The sequence below is a fragment of the Triticum dicoccoides genome, chromosome 7A (assembly GCF_002162155.2).
Source record: "Triticum dicoccoides isolate Atlit2015 ecotype Zavitan chromosome 7A, WEW_v2.0, whole genome shotgun sequence".
In the NCBI taxonomy this organism is placed as follows: Eukaryota; Viridiplantae; Streptophyta; class Magnoliopsida; order Poales; family Poaceae; genus Triticum; species Triticum dicoccoides.
The window spans coordinates 271176557-271196355 of record NC_041392.1 but is presented as its reverse complement, the minus strand read 5'-3'; positions in this window follow the sequence as shown (position 1 = coordinate 271196355).

Sequence of the window (19799 nt, the reverse complement as noted above, 5' to 3'; positions counted from 1 at the left end):
GGCCGGCCGGGTGCAGTGTCCTAGCCGGACACGGCCCGGTTAGGTCGGTTACCTTTTTTTAATAAATACCGACGTGGAAAAACAAATAAAAGAAATACTAAACGGACTCGAAAAATCCTGAAATAAATTTTCACAGTCCTCTAATAATATTGTGGACAAAGTGAACATTTATTTAGACCTCTAATGCAATTTTGAAAAACGCATTTTTTTCCTAATCCAAATAAAATAGCAATAAAACCCAAATAAAATTCTTATTTGATTTTAATATTTTTCCTCCAATATTCCCTTTATTTTCGAGAAGTCATATTATCTCCTCTCATATATTTTAATATGGAATATTTTCGGAGAGAAAAATTAATTAAAACCAAATAATCCTCTTTTCAAAATTTGAGAAAACTCAAATATGAAAATAACGAAATTCCCAACTCTCTTCGTGGGTCCTCGAGTTGCTTAGAATTTTGAGGATCGCGAAACGAAATGCGATAAAATATGATATGCATGAATGACCTATGTATAACATTCCAAATTAAAAATTTGGGATGTTACACTCGACCCTTTACTGGATCAAGAGTTCGAGGGACGTCATCGAGCTGAACGTGTGCTGAACTCGGAGGTGTCGTACGTTCGGTATTAGATCGGTTGGATCATGAAGACGTTCGACTACATAAACCGCGTTAACCTAGCGCTTCCGCTTTCGGTCTACGAGGGTATGTGGACACACTCTCCCCCTCTCGTTGTTGTGCATCTTCTAGATAGATCTTTCGTGATCGTAGAAATTTTTTGAAATTGCATACTGCGTTCCCCTTCAGACATGAGGAAGAAGAAGGACACAGTGGACACGGTGGGTTTTTCCGGCGCAACAATGCCAATTTCACGAGCACACACTCGACGCCACACAGTTTACAACGAACCCCTCGAGGGTTTTATACTCGGGGCAGGCGCTGGACACGATCCCCACGCCTGTACCTGCCCGAGCACTTGGTCCGGCCCACTCTGGCCGTGCCCACCACGCGCACGATGCGCCCGGGTCGCGGCGAGCCATGCATGCACACACATGCGCCCCTACCCTACTCTATGCACGCACACACGAACGCCCGCCACGCATCCGACACGTCTCGCGTGCGCTCACACGCACACCCGACGCGGTCGCCGTGGCTTATTGCCGACAATCTATAATACAAAATATATATTATGAAACTACAGTTCATGATGACTCTACTAATATTGATTTGATATGATGAATGTTTATACTTTTTTCTATAAATTTGATTAAATTAGAGATACTATGCTTTCCACATAAAATTGTTATGCAGACTAAAAAAGACCGAACGGAAAAAACCCGGCGTAAGGAGTCAACCAAACAAGTGAACAATTTCATATTTTGTCCACGTATCCAGAATATATACTAGTCAACAACAACATGCACGACGCCCCATTTAATTTTGCGTTAGCTTTTCTTCTTTTCTTTGCAAAGTAGTAGATGTAGAGGACGACGTCCATGCATGCACGCACCTTCCATCTTGGGAAATGAGAACCTGTGTTGACACCTTGTAAATTAAGATTTTATGCTCGAATATCTGCTCCGTATGGATGGGTGAATATAATAATTTGCAGAATTCGATCAAATAGGGCTTCAGTTGCTTTCCATCGAATCAGTGAACTTAACCCTAATTATAGATGCCGGATGAACATACATATATACTGTTGCAACTTCCTCCATGTGGTCAGTCTCTCCTTTGACAGCTTTCCGCTCCATGCTTATTTCCACACATGATTAGTCATCACCTCCCCGCAAAAAAAAAAAAAAAGGGTTAGTCATCACCTGCATGTTTGATGTGTAGAAATGTGAGGATGCAGGCTCTACTGGGTACAGGGAGATATATATCTTCATAAGTATGTATGCACGATGATTGCATCTGCATGAACAGCTAATCATGCAGCAACCCAACTTTCTTATAGGAAAAACAAGGAGTTTTTCATTTTGTCCTCAGCAATGCATACGTCTACAGAGAGCCAAATTCAGCCTTGCATAAGCAGCAAGAGCCACTCAGGCTAGCCAAGGCGACTGCCCATGAGAACCCACGCCAAGGCTAATGAAGCATTGAACATGGATGAAGACATAGGCAAGTCATCCTTGGCTATCAGAGGTAAGACCCTTGCAGCCATGTAAGGCTTGCTCTCTTCTTGTTGTTGTTTCCTGTTGCCGCTGCTTTTATCATTATGGTGCACAGCTATTTATAGGCAGTTGAATGGGCTCATCCTTCGCATCCTACTACTAGCCTTTCAGCATTGTCTTTAATTCAGAGAACAAATTCCAGATAAAGTCAACCTGTATAGATATGGACAACTAGCTTTACAGAATCAATTTCTCATTTTCAGTGGAACAATCAAGATATCCTATTTATTTGCCGGCCGGTTCCGTTCATATTGTGAAACCATTGTGTCTTGTTGGTGTCTTGGTATTGGTACAAGCAGCATATCATATACAAACTCAAACTAGGCATGCAAGCAGGACCGAGGCAACTGAACAATTTCCAAAACTAATCACGACCACCATTGATCACTTCTACAATGAAATGGGTAACACAAACCGGAGCAGGCTGCCAAAAAAACAGTGCCTCCTTGTCGGAAAACAAGCAGTGTATGTTCAGGTGCTCAACACTACAGGAAATTGGTGGGTCACGGCAGCAAAAGCAGGATGCAAGCAGGCAGATCAAACACGATTATTTTTAGAAACCGTCGGTACATCTGAATATAATAAATTTTCCAAAATCAAAATTTGAGATTTGAAAAATAATGAAAAAAAATCAACACATATGGTATTGGCTGGAAACATACTCCGGTGAAATCACAAAATGGGATATCGTAGATACATTAGATTTGGCAATGATGGCCAATGGAATATTTCTAGCTTATCTTGGCAAAAGAGAAGTTGGCATGCAAACGCTGACCATGAGAAAGTAAGATCAATGGATACCGATGCATGGGTTGTGTGTTTTTGTTTCTTTTTCGTTTTGGGAATATATGCAATGCATTTGATTGGATAACACTGATGATCTGCTATGAGAATCGATCCCCTCCCTAGGCCCCCACAACGCCTCTCAAGTGCTGACCTCGCTTCCACCGCCAACGACACCCCTCTTACCGTCCCCTTCTCCTCGCCGCGTCGCAAAGCATAACCCTAGCATGGGCTGAACCAGCTCGCACCACCATCCGATGCAGGTCCTCCTACCACTGGTGGGGTTGTAACCTGTGACGCGGGACCATGACAAAGGGGGCTATGGCCGGTGTGTGCCAAATTGTAGGTTGGCAGTCGCCGCGTTGGGTTCATCCCCATCCAGATCTGGCTGGGACTTGCTAGGGGACCTTCGCCCAGATCTTCCCACGACCGCGTGGCTATGGTCAAGTTGGGGTGGGTAAGGACCACCTTCCTGCCCTTTCCTCAGGCGCAAGGCGGCCTGAAGTCTAGCGATGGTGTGGGGGATCGGATACATAGATCAGCGGCACTAGAAGGTGTGATGCACGGTTGGCTCACTGGCGACTAGGGGTGGACTAACGAGCAGCTCGGCTCGTTAAGCTCGTGCTCGTTAAGGCTCGGCTTGTTAAGCTCGTTAAGATTAACGAGCAGAAAACCCTGCTCGGCTCGGCTCGTTTGAAACTCGTTAAGCTCGTGAGCGCTCATGAGCGCTCGTTAACAGATTATAATGTTTTACGATATACAGGATGAATGTGTAGGTGTGGTTTTCAAGACGAAATATGATGACTATAAAAAGAAATGCAGTAGTTTGTTGTCTCATAGGTCGATTAGATTGAATAGATGGGCTGAGGTGCTATAAAAGTTTGTCACATAAAATGAAAATATGTGTTGTGTTGTTACTAACGAGCTTAACGAGCTACTCGTGAAACTCGTTAGCTCGCTCGTTAAGCTCATTAAGCTTAACGAGCTAAAATCAATGATTGGCTCTGTTCATTAAGAAGCGAGCTACGAGCTTAACGAGCCGAACTATCGAGCGCTCATTAAGCTCGCGAGTTACGAGCTTTTGGTCCAGCCCTACTGCCGACCCTTGCGGCAGCAGTGTTGGCACTGCCCCTTGGCCATGTTGATGGTGAGGGGAGTCGTGGCGAGTGGTCCTAGTGAGGATGTTGCTGATGGTGGCAACCGAAACCTAATCTACCTCGAGGTACAGATTTATCATGGTGGACTTTGATACGTCTCCAACGTATCTATAATTTTTTATTATTCCATGTTGTCATATTATTATTCTTGGATGTTTTATAATTATTTTATAGTCATTTTATATCATTTTTTGGTACTAACCTATTGACATAGTGCCAAGTGCCAGTTGCTATTGTTTGCATGTTTTTTACATCGCAGGTAATCAATATCAAACGGAGTCCAAACGCAGCGAAACTTTTTGTGGATTTTTTTTACCAGAAGACATCCAATGGACCGAAGAAGCGCCCGGGGGGTGCTCAGAGGGGAGCACAACCCACCAGGGCGTGCCTAGAGGCCCAAACGCGACCTGGTGGGTTGTGCCCACCTCAGGTGCTCCCCGGACCGCCTCTTTACTCTATAAATACCCCAATATTCCAGAAACATTAGAGGAGTCGACGAAAATCAATTGCAGCCGCCGCAAGTTCCAGAAACACCAGATCCAATGTAGACACCATCACGGAGGGGTTCATCATGTCCATTGGTGCCTATCCGATGATGCGTGAGTAGTCTTTTATAGACCTAAGGGTCCGTAGTTAGTAGCTAGATGGCTTCCTCTCTCTCGTTTGATTCTCAATACAATGTTCTCTTGGAGATCCATATGATGTAATTCTTTCGCGGTGTGTTTGTTGGGATCCGATGGATTTCTCTCTCTCGTTTGAATCTCAATACAATGTTCTCTTGGAGATCCATATGATGTAATTCTTTTGTGATGTGTTTGTTGGGATCCGATGAACTTTGAGTTTATGATCAGATCTATCTCTTTTTATCCATAAAAGTTATTTGAGTCTTCTTTGATCTCTTATATGCATGATTGCTTATAGCCTCGTATTTCTTCTCCGATATTTGGGTTTTGTTTGGACAACTTGATCTATTTATCTTGCAATGGGAAGAGGTGCTTTGTGATGTGTTCGATCTTACGGTGCTTGATCCCAGTGACAGAAGGGAAACCGACACGTATGTATCGTTGCCATTAAGGATAACAAGATGGGGTCCATTTCTACATAAATAGATCTTGTCTACATCATGTCATCACTCTTATTGCATTACTCCGTTTCTCAATGAACTTAATACACTAGATGCATGCTGGATAGCAGTCAATGTGTGGAGTAATAGTAGTAGATGCAGGCAGGAGTCGGTCTACTAATCTTGGACGTGATGCCTATATAATGATCATTGCCTGGATATCGTCATGATTATTTGAAATTCTGTCAATTGCCTAACAGTAATTTGTTCACCCACCGTTTGCTATTTTTCTCAAGAGAAGCCACTAGTGAAACCTACGGCCCCCGGGTCTCTTCTTTAATATATTTGCCTTTGCGATCTATTTTCCTTTGCTTTTATTTTCATATCTATTAAACCAAAAATACAAAAATACCTTGCTGCAATTTATTTCATTCGAGATCTATTTATCCCATCTATCATATTTTTATCACGTCCATTTGCCAATTTATGGCGCCGTTACCTGAAAGGGATTGGCAACCCCTTTTACATGTGGGGTTGCGAGTATTTGTTATTTATGTGCAGGTGTTGTTTACGTAGTGTTGCTTGGTTCTCTTACTGGTTCTATGATCTTGGTCTCATCACCGAGGGAAATACCTTCCGTCGATGTGCTGCATCATCCCTTCCTCTTTGGGGAAATACCGACATAGTCTAGCAGACATCAAAAGTAATTTCTGGCACCGTTGCCGGGGAGACATCATCAACATCTACCAGGTTCCTAATCACAAATCTCATCTCCTCACAATTTATATTATTTGCCATTTGCCTCCCGTTTTCCTCTCCCCCACTTCACAAAATTTGTCATTTTATTCGCCCTCTTTTTCGTTCGCCATTTTCTTGCCCAGATCTTTTTTTAGTGCAATCTTGTTGCATAGTCACAATGACTCAAGAGAACACCAAGTTGTGTGTTTTCTCTAATACCAACAACAATGATTTTACTGGCACTCCGATTGCTCCTTCCGCCACTAGTGCAGAGTCTTGTGATATTAATACTGCTTTGCTGAATCTTGTTGTGAAAGATCAATTTTCCGGTACTCCTAATGAGGATGTCGCGTCCCATCCTAACACATTCGTGGAATTATGCGATATGCAAAAGAAAAAAGATGTGGACAATGATGTTGTGAAGTTGAAATTATTTCCATTTTCTTTGCGAGATCATGCAAAAATTTGGTTTTCTTCATTGCCTCGTCATAGTATCGGTTCCTGGAATAATTGCAAAGATGCTTTCATTACTAAGTATTTTCCGCCCGCGAAAATTATTTCCCTTAGAACCCAAATCATGAATTTCAAGCAACTTGAACATGATCACGTTGCACAATCTCGGGAAATGATGAAAATGATGCTAAGGAATTGCCCAACTCATGGGTTAAATCTTTGGATGAGCATACAAATTTTTATGCGGGGTTGAATTTTGTTTCTCGTAATCTTTTAGATTCTGCAGCGGGTGGTACTTTTATGGAAATTACTTTGGGTGAAGCCACCAAATTGCTTCATAATATTATGGCAAATTATTCACAATGGCATACCGAAAGAGCCCCTACTAGTAAAAAAGTTAATTCGTTGAAGAAATTTCTTCTTTCAGTGAAAAAGTTGATGCTCTTATGAAATTGGTTGCTAGTAAAAGTGCTCCTATTTATTTTAATGATCTGCCATTGTCTACTTTGATTGAGAAAAATAGTGATGTCGTATATGTGAATTTTATCTCGCGAAACAATTTCAATAATAATGCTTATAGAGGTAATTTTAATCCTAGGCCTTTTCCTAGTAATTCCTCTAATAATTATGGTAATTCATATGGAAATCCTTCATATAATAATAATAGGAACACCTCTGATCTTGGGAATAATATTAAAGAATTTATCAACACTCAAAAGGTTTTCAATACTACAATGGAAGAAAAGTTGAATAAGATTGATGATTTGTCTAGAAGTGTTGATAGAATTTCTCATGACATAGAAAATCTGAAGATGAAAATTTGTGTGCCCAAGGTTGAGGAATCAATTAAAGCTCTTTATGTTTCTATGGATGAAAGTAAGAAAAGAACCGCTATGCTTAGAGCTAGAAGAGAATTTTTAGAAAAAGCATTTTCTAGTGATTGATTTTATAAAAGTGATGAAGATCTTAAAATGATTGGTGTTTATTCTATTGATTCCTTGTTTAGTAAAATTAAGAGTGATGAAAAAGGGACTGGAGCAGAGTCAACTTTAGCTAGAAGGCGTTCCGATAATTCGGAGGGTGAAAATCTTATTAAGAAAATTGATAAAAGTGGGTTTAAAGAGGTCAAAATTTTAACTAGTGATGTGCCCACTCTTTTGGATTACAAAGACATTAATTATGATAGTTGCTCTTTGATTGATTGTATTTCTTTGTTGCAATACATGATGAATTCACCCCATGCTTATGAACAAAATAAAGCTTTTACTAAACATATTATTGATTCTTTGATGAAAGCTTTGGAAGAAAAGTTGGAATTGGAAGTTTCAATTCCTAGAAAATTGCATGATTAGTGGGAACCTACTATCAAAGTCAAGATTAAAAATTATGAGTGTTTTACTTTATGTGACTTGGGTGCTAGTGTTTCTACAATTCCGAAATCTTTGTCTGATGTGCTTGGTCTTACCTATATTGAAGAGTGTTCTTTAAATTTGCACTTGGCGGATTCTACTACTAAAAAGCCTATGGGAAGAATTAATGATGTTCTTATTCTTGCAAATAGGAATTATGTGCCCATATATTTTATTGTTCTCGATATTGATTGCAAACCGTCTTGTCCAATTATTCTTGGTAAACCATTTTTACGCACTATCAGTGCCGTGATTGATATCAATGAAGGCAATATTAAGTTTCAATTTACACTAAGGAAGGGTATGGAACACTTCCCTAGAACAAGAACTAGGCTACCATATGAATCAATCATGAGGGCATCTTATGGATCTAGAAACAAGGACGACAAAACTTAGATCTTCGCTTTGTGCCTAGCTAGGGCGTGAAACAATAGCGCTTGTTGGGAGGCAACCCAACGAATAAAATTTATTTTTTCTTTTTGCTTCCTATTATTGAGTGTTAGCACAATTATGATAATGTTATGATTGTGTTTTTTGTATTTTAATTAATGTCTGTGCCAAGTAAAGCCTTTAGGATCTTCTTGGGTGATAGTTGACTTGATCTTGCTGAAAAACAGAAACTTTCACGCTCACTAAAATAATTTTTATTTTTAGAAGAAGCGTGGTAAAATACCAATTCGTTTTGCAGAAGGTTAATATAAAAATTTCTCAGGAGTTCCTAATTGTTCAGAATTTTTGGAGTTACAGAAGTATTCGAAATACCTAGATTGGTACAGACTGTTCAGTTTTTGACAGATTCTGTTTTCTTTACTTTGTGTGCTTGTTTTGATGATTCTATCGTTTTATTTGAAGAGTTTTTGCCATAGGAAAGTTGGAAGACAGTAGATATAATGTAAGAGTAAAATATGAATTTGTTTACAATAGCACTTATAGTAGTTATTTGTTTTCTTATACTAAGGGATCTCATGAAGGTTTTGTTGAGTTTTGTGTGAGTGAAGTTTTCAAGTTTTTGGGTGATGTTACGTGATACGTCTCTAACGTATTTATAATTTTTGATTGTTCCATGTTATTATATTATTTGTTTTGGATGTTTTATATGCATTAATATATTATTTTATATTATTTTTGGGACTAACCTATTGACCTAGGGCCCAGTGCAAGTTTATGTTTTTTCCTTGTTTTAGAGTTTCGCGGAAAAGGAATACCAAACGGAGTCCAAATGGAATAAAACGTTCGCGATGATTTTTCTTGACCAGAAGTGTAACACCCACGATGCGGCTATATCTCCCATGTGTTGGAGCACGACTTAGAGGCACAATCGCATTGTAGGCATGTCGCAAGAGGGGTAATCTTTACACATCCCATGTACTGAATAAGATAGAGATAAAGAGTTGGCTTACAACCGTCACTTCACACAATACATAAATATAGCATTACATCATCCAGAATACAATCAAGGTCCGACTACGGAACCAAAATAAAGACAACCCCAAATGCATAAGATCCCCGATCGCCCCAACTGGGCTCCACTACTGATCGTCTGGAAAGGAAACATAGTAACGTCCTGAATCCTCGTCGAACTCCCACTTGAGTTCGGTCGCATCCCTTGGAATAGAATCATCGGTACCTGCATCTGGTTTTGGAAGTAATCTGTGAGTCACGGGGACTCAGCAATCTCACACCCTCGCGATCAAGACTATTTAAGCTCATGGGTAGGAAAAGGTAGTGAGGTGGAGCTGCAACAAGCACTAGCATATATGGTGGCTATCTTACGCAAATGAGAGCGAGAAGAGAAGCAAGGCACGGTCGAGAAGCTACAAAGATCAAGAAGTGATCCTGAAAACTACTTACGTTCAAGCATAACACGAGACCGTGTTCTCTTCCCGGACTCCGCCGAAAAGAGACCATCACGGCTACACATGCTGTTGATTCATTTTAATTAAGTTAAGTGTCGGGTTTTCTACAACCGGATATTAACAAATTCCCATCTGCCCATAACCGTGGGCACAACTTTCGAAAGTTCAAACCCCTGCAGGGGTGTCCCAAGTTAGCCCATCACAAGCTCTCACGGTCAATGAAGGATATTCCTTCTCCCAGGACGACCCGATCAGACTCGGAATCCCGGTTACAAGACATTTCGACAATGGTAAAACAAGACCCAAGGGAAAAAGGCTAGGTGGCAAATGGTAAAACCAAGGTTGGGCCTTGCTGGGGGAGTTTTATTCAAGGCGAACTGTCAAGGGGTTCCCATTATAACCCAACCGCGTAAGGAACGCAAAATCAAGGAACATAACACCGGTATAACGGAAACTAGGGCGGCAAGAGTGGAACAAAACACCAAGCATAAGGCCGAGCCTTCCACCATTTACCAAGTATATAGATGCATTAAAGTAAACAAGATATAATAATGATATCCCAACAATAAACATGTTCCAACAAGGAACAAACTCCAATCTTCACCTGCAACTAGCAATGCTATAAGAGGGGCTTAGCAAAGAGGTAACATAGCCAAACAACGGTTTGCTAGGACAAGGTGGGTTAGAGGTTTGACATGGCAATCTAGGGGACATGATAAAGCAAGTGGTAGGTATCGCGGCATATGCATAGCAATAGAGCGAGCAACTAGCAAGCAAAGATAGAAGTGATTTCGAGGGTATGGTCATCTTGCCTGCAAAGTTCTCCGAGTTGGCGTAAGCTTGATCCTCATAAGCGTCATCCGTGGTTATAGTTGACGTAAGCTTGATCCTCGTAAGCATCATCCGCGGTTATACTTGTAACGCCCCGGACACACCCGCCGGTGGTCGTTACTCCTGGCGGGATCTAGACTGGCCCCATAGATCAATACTAGTCTTTTCTGTGCACTTGTCCTCACTCGTGCGCACCCGGGAGCAACTTCCCGGTCGGTCACCCATCCTGACACTACTCCAAGCTGAGCACGCTTAACTTTGGAGTTCTGTCCAAATGGGCTCCCGGAAAAGAAGGAATTCCTTATTGATATGAGTAGTCTATCACCCCTAATAAGCCAGGCCATCACATACACCCCCACTCAAAGGAACCGACATCCTCGTCGGGCCACAGGAACGTTCCCTCTTGGCACAACCATCTGTGCATCCAGTCTGGTACATGTGCCATGCCGTGTGCCATGACGGGTCACAAACGTCATGAACAACATGACCGTGCACCTGTCCGCAAACATCCGTGTAACCACGAGGGTCGGCTCTGATACCAACTTGTAACGCCCCGGACACACCTGCCGATGGTCGTTACTCCTGGAGGGATCTAGACTGGCCCCACAGATCAATACTAGTCTTTTCTGTGCACTTTGTCCTCACTCGTGCGCACCCAGGAGCAACTTCCCGGTCGGTCACCCTTCCTAACACTAATCCAAGCTGAGCACGCTTAACTTTGGAGTTCTGTCCAAATGGGCTCCCGGAAAAGAAGGAATTCCTTATTGATATAACTAGTCTATCACCCCTAATAAGCCAGGCCATCACAAGAAGACACCCAGGAGACTTGGAGTGCAAGTCAGAAGAGCCACGTGGCGGCCACAAGGGTGGAGGGCGCGCCCCCAACCTTGTGGGCCCCTCGGTGACCTCCTGACCTAGATATTCCTCCTATATATACTCATATACCCCAAAAACTTCCAGGGGAGGCACAAAACCACTTTTCCACCGCCACAACCTTTTGTACCCGCGAGATCCCATCTAGGGGCCTTTTCCGACATCTTGCCGGAGGGGGATTAAAATCATGGAGGGCTTCTACATCAACACCATTGCCTCTCCGATGAAGCGTGAGTAGTTTACCACAGGCCTACGGGTCCATAGCTAGTAGCTAGATGGCTTCTTCTCTCTCTCTCTCTCTCTCCCTGATTCTCAATACAAAGCTCTCCTCGATGTTCTTGGAGATCTATTCGATGTAATACTCTTTTGCAGTGTGTTTGTCGAGATCCGATGAATTATGGGTTTATGATCAGCTTATCTATGAATATTATTTGAATCTTCTCTGAATTCTTATATGCATGATTTGATATCTTTGCAAGTCTCTTCGAACTATCAATTTGGTTTGGCCAACTAGATTGGTTTTTCTTGCAATGGGAGAAGTGCTTAGCTTTGGATTCAATCTTACGGTGCTCGATCCTAGTGACAGAAGGGGAACCGACACTTATTGTATTGTTGTCGTCGAGGATAACAAGATGGGGTTTTCATCATATTGCTTGAGTTAATCCCACTACATCATGTCATCTTACTTAATACGTTACTCTGTTCTTATGAACTTAATACTCTAGATGCAGGCAGGAGTCGGTCGATGTGTGGAGTAATAGTATTAGATGCGGAATTATTTCGGTCTACTTGACACAGACGTGATGCCTATGTTCATGATCATTGCCTTAGATATCGTCATAACTTTACACTTTTCTATCAATTGCTCGGCAGTAATTTGTTCACCCATCGTAATAATTCCTTTCTTGAGAGAAGCCTCTAATGAAACCATTGTCCCCGGGTCTATTTTCCATCATATAAGTTTCCGATCTACACTTTTAGTTTCTGATTTACTTTCTTTGCAATCTCTTACTTTTCGTTCCATAAACCCAAAAATACCAAAAACATTAGTTTGTCGTTTATCTATCTCTATCATATCTCACGTCGCAAATAACTGTGAAGGGATTGACAACCCCTTTGTCGCGTTGGGTGCAAGTTGGTGTTTGTTTGTGCAGGTATTCGGTGGCTTGCGCGTTGTCTCCTACTGGATTGATACCTTGGTTCTCAAAACCGAAGGAAATACTTACTCTACTTTGCTGCATCACCCTTTCCTCTTCAAGGGAAAAACCAACGCAAGCTCAAGAGGTAGCAGGAAGTATTTCTGGCGCCGTTGTCGGGGAGATCTACGCTAAGCCAAGACATACCAATTACCCATCATAAACCCTAATCCCTCACATTGCATTATTCGCCATTCACCTCTCGTTTTCCTCTCCCCCACTTCTAAAATGACTTTCGAAAAGATTCGCCTCTTCTTCGCCCCTCTTTCGTTCATCTCTTTCGCTCACTTTTTGTGTGCTCGTGTGTTGGATTGCTTGCTTTGTCACGATGGCTCAAGATAATACCAATTTGTGTGACTTATCCAATACCAACTAGAATGATTTTATTAGTACTCCGATTGCTCCCGATGCTAATGCAGAATCTTGTGAAATTAATACCGCTTTGCTGAATATTTTTATGAAAGATCAATCTTCAGGCTCCCAATGAAGATGTCACATCCCATCTTAATAATTTCGTTGATTAGTGTGATATGCAAAAGAAAAAAGATGTGGATAATGATATTGTTAAATTGAAGCTATTTCCGTTCTCACTTTGAGATCGTGCTAAAACTTGGTTTTCATCTTTTCCTAAAAATAGTATTGATTCATGGAACAAGTGTAAAGATGCTTTTATTTCCAAGTATTTTCCTCCTGCTAAGATCATCTCCCTTAGGAACGATATTATGAATTTTAGCAACTTGATCATGAACATGTTGCACAATCTTGGGAGAGGATGAAATTGATGATTAGAAATTGCCCTACTCATGGTTTGAATTTGTGGATGATTGTACATTTTTTTATGCCGGATTGAATTTTGCTTCTAGAAATCTTTTAGATTCAGCCACGGGAGGCACTTTTATGGAAATTACCTTAGGAGAAGATACTAAACTCCTAGATAAAATTATGCTTAATTATTCTCAATGGCATACCGAAAGATCTTCCACTAGTAAAAAAGTGCATGCAATTGAAGAGATTAATGTTTTGAGTGGAAAATGGATGAACTTATGAAATTGTTTGCTAATAAGAGTGCTCCTATTGATCTTAATTATATGTCTTTGTATACTTTGATTGAAAACAATAATGAATCTATGGATGTGAATTTTATTGGTAGGAACAATTTTGGTAATAACGCGTATAGAGGTAATTTTCCTAGGCCGTTTCCTAGTAATTCCTCTAATAATTATAGTAATTCCTACAACAAATCTTATGGAAATTATAATAAGATGCCCTCTGATTTTGAGAATAGTGTTAAAGAATTTATAAGTTCGCAAAAGAATTTCAATGCTTTGATTGAAGACAAATTGCTTAAGATTGATTATTTGGCTAGGAACATGGATATAATTTCTCTTGATGTTGATTCTTTGAAAGTTAGATCTGTTCCACCTAAGCATGATATCAATGAGTCTCTCAAAGCCATGAGAATTTACATTGATGAGTGCAAAGAAAGAACCACTAGGATGTGTGCTAACTAAGATTGGTTTATAAAAGTGTGTTCTTCTAGTTTCCGTGAAATAATGATGAAGATCTTAAAGTGATTGATGTGACTCCTATTGAATCTTTGTTTTCCAATGTTAATCTTGATAAAGATGAGACCGGACATGAGTCAACTTTAGTTAGAAAGCGACCCAATGATTCGGAGTTTTAGATCTTGATGCAAAAATTGATAAAAGTAGGATTGGAGAGGTCAAAACTTTAAGTAGCAATGAACCCACTCTTTTGGATTTCAAGGAATTTAATTATCATAACTGTTCTTTAATAGATTGTATTTCCTTCTTCCAATCCATGTTGAATTCTCCTCATGCTTATAATCAAAACAAAGCTTTTACTAAACATATCATTGATGCTATGATGCAATCTGTTGAAGAAAAGCTTGAATTGGAAGTTTCTATCCCTAGAAAACTTTATGATGAGTGGGAACCTACTATTAAAATTAAAATTAAAGATTATGAATGATATGCTTTGTGTGATTTGGGTGCTAGTGTTTCCACGATCCCGAAAACTTTATGTGATGTGTTAGGTTTCCGTGAATTTGATGATTGTTCCTTAAATTTGCATCCTGCGGATTCCACTTTTAAGAAACCTATGGGAAGAATTAATGATGTTCTTATTCTTGCTAATAGGAATTATGTGCCCATAGATTTCATTGTTCTTGATATAGATTGCGATCCTACATGTCCTATTATTCTTGGTAGACCTTTCCTTAGAACTATTGGTGCAATTGTTGATATGAAAGAAGGAAACATTAGATTTCCATTTCCATTAGGGAAAGTGATAACCCACAAGTATAGGGGATCGCAACAGTTTTCCAAAGAATATTTGAAGGTATTAGCAGCTGAGTTGTCAATTCAACCACACCTGGAGATTAATTGTCTGTAATAATGTGCTCAGTAGCATAGTAATATGATAGTTTTTATAGTAATAACAATAGCAATAGCAACGGTAACACTGATAGCAGTAATTTTGTAGCAAGTGCAACAGTAACGATAGTAGTGGTAACTTAGCAAGAACAATATAAGAGAAATTCATAGGCATTGGATCGATGACTTGTTGGATGATATTCATCATGAGACAGTTATAACCTAGGGCGATACGGCACTAGCTCCAGTTCATCCATATAATGTAGGCATGTATTCCGTAAATAGTCATACATGCTTATGGAAAGAACTTGCATGACATCTTTTGTCCTACCCTCCCGTGGCAGCGGGGTCCTATTGGAAACCAAGGGATATTAAGGACTCCTTTTAATAGAGAACGGGAACAAAGCATTAACACATGGTGAATACATGAACTCCTCAAACTACGGTCATCATCGGGAGTGATCCCGACTATTGTCACTCCGGGGTTGCCGGATCATAACACGTACTAGGTGACTATAACTTGCAAGATCAGATCTAGAACATGGATATAATGGTGATAACATAAACAATTCAGATCTGAAATCATGGCACACGGGCCCAAAGTGACAAGCATTAAGCATGGCAAAGTCATAGCAACATCAATCTTAGAACATAGTGGATACCAGGGATCAAGCCCTAACAAAACTAACTCAATTACATGATGAATCTCATCCAACTCCTCACCGACCAGCGAGCCAACGAAGGAATTACTCACTCCCGGTGGGGAGCATCATGGAATTAGAGAAGGTGAAGGGTTGGTGATGACGAAGAACGAAGATCCCCCTCTTCGGAGCCACAAACGGACTCGAGATATGGCCTCCCGATGAAGAACAGGAGGTGACGGCGGCTCCGTCTCGTGGATCGCGATAATTCTTTGTAACACCCCGGATGTAACTTTCCCAATTTGTACTCCAACTCTTGCCGTTTTCGGCGTTAAGTTATTTTATTTTTCTCGGGTTCGGGTCTTTGTCTCCGTGTGTTGTTATCGTTGTCATGCATCTCATATCATATCATCATGTGCATTGCATTTGCATACGTGTTCATCTCATGCATTCGAGCATTTTCCTCGTTGTCCGTTTTGCATTCCGGCGCTTCGTTCTCCTCCAGTGGTCATTTCTACCTTTCTTTCGTGTGTGGGGATTAAACATTTCCGGATTGGACCGAGACTTGCCAAGCAGCCTTGGTTTACTACCGGTAGACCGCCTGTCAAGTTTCATATCATTTGGACTTCGTTTGATACTCCAACGGTTAACCGAGGGACCGAAAAGGCCTCGTGTGTGTTGTATCCCAACACCCCTCCAATTTGGCCCAAAACCCACCTAACTCTGCTCCATCATCTAGAGCGTTCGATCACGATCGCGTGGCCGAAAACTGCACCTCATTTGGACTCTTCTAGCTCCCTCTATGCCTATAAATAGGTCCCCCTCGAAATATCCCGGATCCCCTCTCCCCGAAACCCTAAATTTCTCCTCCGCAGCCGCCGGACACGTCCGGACGGACCGGACGCATCCGCGCCGCCACCACCGCCCAGTCACGTGCTGCCACGTCACCGCCCCGCCGCCACTCCCACCGCGGCCCGCGGGAGCCCAGAGCGGGCCCTCCCCGGCCCGGTCGCAGCCGCCGCCCGCCTCCATCGCCGCGCCGCCCGCCTCCTCCTCGCCGGAGCCGGCCACCGCCGCCCCGCTCCGACTCCGGCGGCCGAGCTCGCCGCTCCCGCGCCGCCACCCTACCTCGCGCCGGCCGCCGCGCGCTGCCGCCCGCACGGCCACCGCCTCCGCCGCCCTGCCCGGCCTCCTCCGGCCCGGCCCCCGTCTTCCCGAGCCGCCGGCGTGCGCGCTCCGGTGAGATCCGCCGCCGCGTGACCCCGTGCTACAGTGGATAGCCGGGTGAATAGTAAACCCTAGATCCGTGGGTGTTTTTTTCCTAAGTCCCAAAATTCCAGATCCAAGTTGCCATGTTCGTAGCTCCGTAACTTTGCATCCGTAGCTCCGATTCATGCATATAGCATATCAAAATGTTCATCTCAGAGAGTACATCATTTCATTCCATTGCATCATTTTCATTTGAGCTCATCTTGATGCCCTAAATGCTATTAGAAGAGGGCTACTTGAGATTATTGTCAGATCTGCTACTCCGTTTATCTTTTTGTCATTTTTGCCATGATTATTGTGTGCATGCTATGCCCTGATGCTCTACATGTGTTTTGTTAAGGGTTTTGTCATCTTTCCAGAGGTGCAACCCATGTATTTTTGTGATGTGTGTGGTGACTTGTGCAAGCTTGCAAAGTGGTGCACTTGCTAATTCTGTTTTCAGGGACTTAGCAATTAAACCAAGTCGTTGATCTGTTTATCTCATGATGCCATATGTTCATGTTGTTTTCTAGTGATCCGTGCCCCTTTTGAGGATGATCGGTAAGGATGTTTTGTTAATATTGTAGTGCTCTATCCATACACGTCTTTGTTTGCAATTTTGGAGCACCCTAGCTTGAGTCAATCGAGCTCTACTTTTGCTACTTTGTGAATCTGGGCAGATTGTCAACTTGTTTGCAATTTTGCCGATGATGTTGTAGTTGATCCATGCATGCTATGCTATTGTTCTTGCCATGTATAGCTTGCATTTTGTGCCTTCTTGATGGGTGTATGCTTGTCTTTCCATGACTTGCACTGTAGTGAGTGCATCGAGCTCGTAAACATGACTACTTGAGTTATATTTCAGCATGTGTCAGTTTTTCACTAAGTCTGAAAACTGATTATGTTTTTGCTATGTTCACATGCTTGCAATTGTATTTTCTGATCCCTTTTGGCTCAAGGTCACTAAGGGACTTTTGTTAAGCTCTTTGAGTAGCTTCATGTCATGCTTTACTTTGCCATGTTTAGGTCCTGTAGCATGTAGTTTTGTGGCTTCGAAGAGTGCTACCTGATCTGAAATTCCAGACAAGTGTTAATTTCACTAAGTCTGAGATCTGTTTGCCATATGCATTTTTGCCATGCTTGTTTGAACCTGTTAATGGATGAATTGGCCGTAGCTCAGTGCTAGACTTTTGTTAAGAATCTTGAATGCATCCCTGCCATGTATTTTTTTGTCATGTTTGGGTGCTGTAGCATGTTCATTTCATTGCATTTAGATGCCTACTTGCTGTAAATCGCAGACCGGTGTCATTTTTGAATCGCTTGTCATTTCCAAACCGTAACTCCGATTCTGGCGTTCTTTATATCGTTTTCAAGCGATTTCATCTCATCTTTCCAGTGGCACACTTGGATTTCCAATTTGAGGCCAGGTTCATGCGTTTTCTGTCATATCTTGCATTTTGCATCCCGAATCGCATCCCGCATAGCATATCAGCATCGCATCGTCTTGTTTGGGTCCTTGCACGTGGTTGATTGCATACTTGTTGCTTGTTTGTCTTGTTTGGGTAGAGCCGGGAGACGAGTTCGCTAACGAGGAGCCCGTTGAGTTTGCTTTTGAGGATCCAGTCAACTCTGACAACTGTGCAGGCAAGATGATCATACCCTCGAAATCACTACTATCTTTGCTATGCTAGTTTTGCTCGTTCTTTTGCTATGCTATTGCTACGATGCCTACCACTTGCTTGCAAGCCTCCAAAATTGCCATGTCAAACCCCTAACCCACCTTGTCCTAGCAAACCGTTGATTGGCTATGTTACCGCTTTGCTCAGCCCCTCTTATAGCGTTGCTAGTTGCAGGTGAAGATCGGAGGCCGTTCCTGTTGGAACATTTATTTACTTGTTGGGATATAATTATATTTCTATGTTATCTTAATGCATCTATATACTTGGTAAAGGGTGGAAGGCTCGGCCTCTCGCCTAGTGTTTTGTTCCACTCTTGCCGCCCTAGTTTCCGTCATATCGGTGTTATGTTCCCGGATTTTTGCGTTCCTTACGCGGTTGGGTTATAATGGGAACCCCTTGATAGTTCACCTTAATAAAATCTTTTCCAGCAATGTCCAACCTTGGTTTTACCATTTGCCACCTAGCCTTTTCTTTCCCTTGGGTTCTGCAGACTCAAGGGTCATCATTATTTTAACCCCCCCCCCCGGGCCAGTGCTCCTCTGAGTGTTGGTCCAAACCGTCAGCCGTCGGTGGCTACCAGGGGCAACTCTGGGCTGGCCTACCGGAAGTTTAGACAATATGAGTGTGCCCTGAGAAAGAGATATGTGCAGCTCCTATCGTGATTTGTCGGCACATTCGGGCGGTGTTGCTGGTCTTGTTTTAACCTGTCGAAGTGTCTTGAATTACCGAGATACCGAGTCTGATCGGAACGTCTTGGGAGGAGGTCTATTCCTTCGTTGACCGTGAGAGCTTGTCATGGGCTAAGTTGGGACTCCCCTGCAGGGATTTGAACTTTCGAAAGCCGTGCCCGCGGTTATGGGCAGATGGGAATTTGTTAATGTCCGGTTGTAGATAACTTGAACCTTAATTAATTAAAATGAATCAGCTGAGTGTGTTACCGTGATGGCCTCTTCTCGGCGGAGTCCGGGAAGTGGACACGGTGTTGGTGTAATGTTTGCGCAGGTTGCTCTGTAGTTTCTCGCTCGCGCTTTGCCTCCTCTTCTCGCTCTCTTTTGCGTATAAGCTAGCCACCATACTTGCTAGTCGCTTGCTGCAGCTCCATTCATTTTTTTACCTTGCCATACCTATAAGCTTAAATAGTGTTGATCGCGAGGGTGCGAGATTGCTGAGTCCCTGTGGCTCACAGATTACTATTATACCAGATGCAGGGCCTGATGATTCCGCTCCAGGAGACGCGTATGAGCTCAAGTGGGAGTTCGACGAAGACTCTCAACGTTACTATGTTTCCTTTCCCGATGAT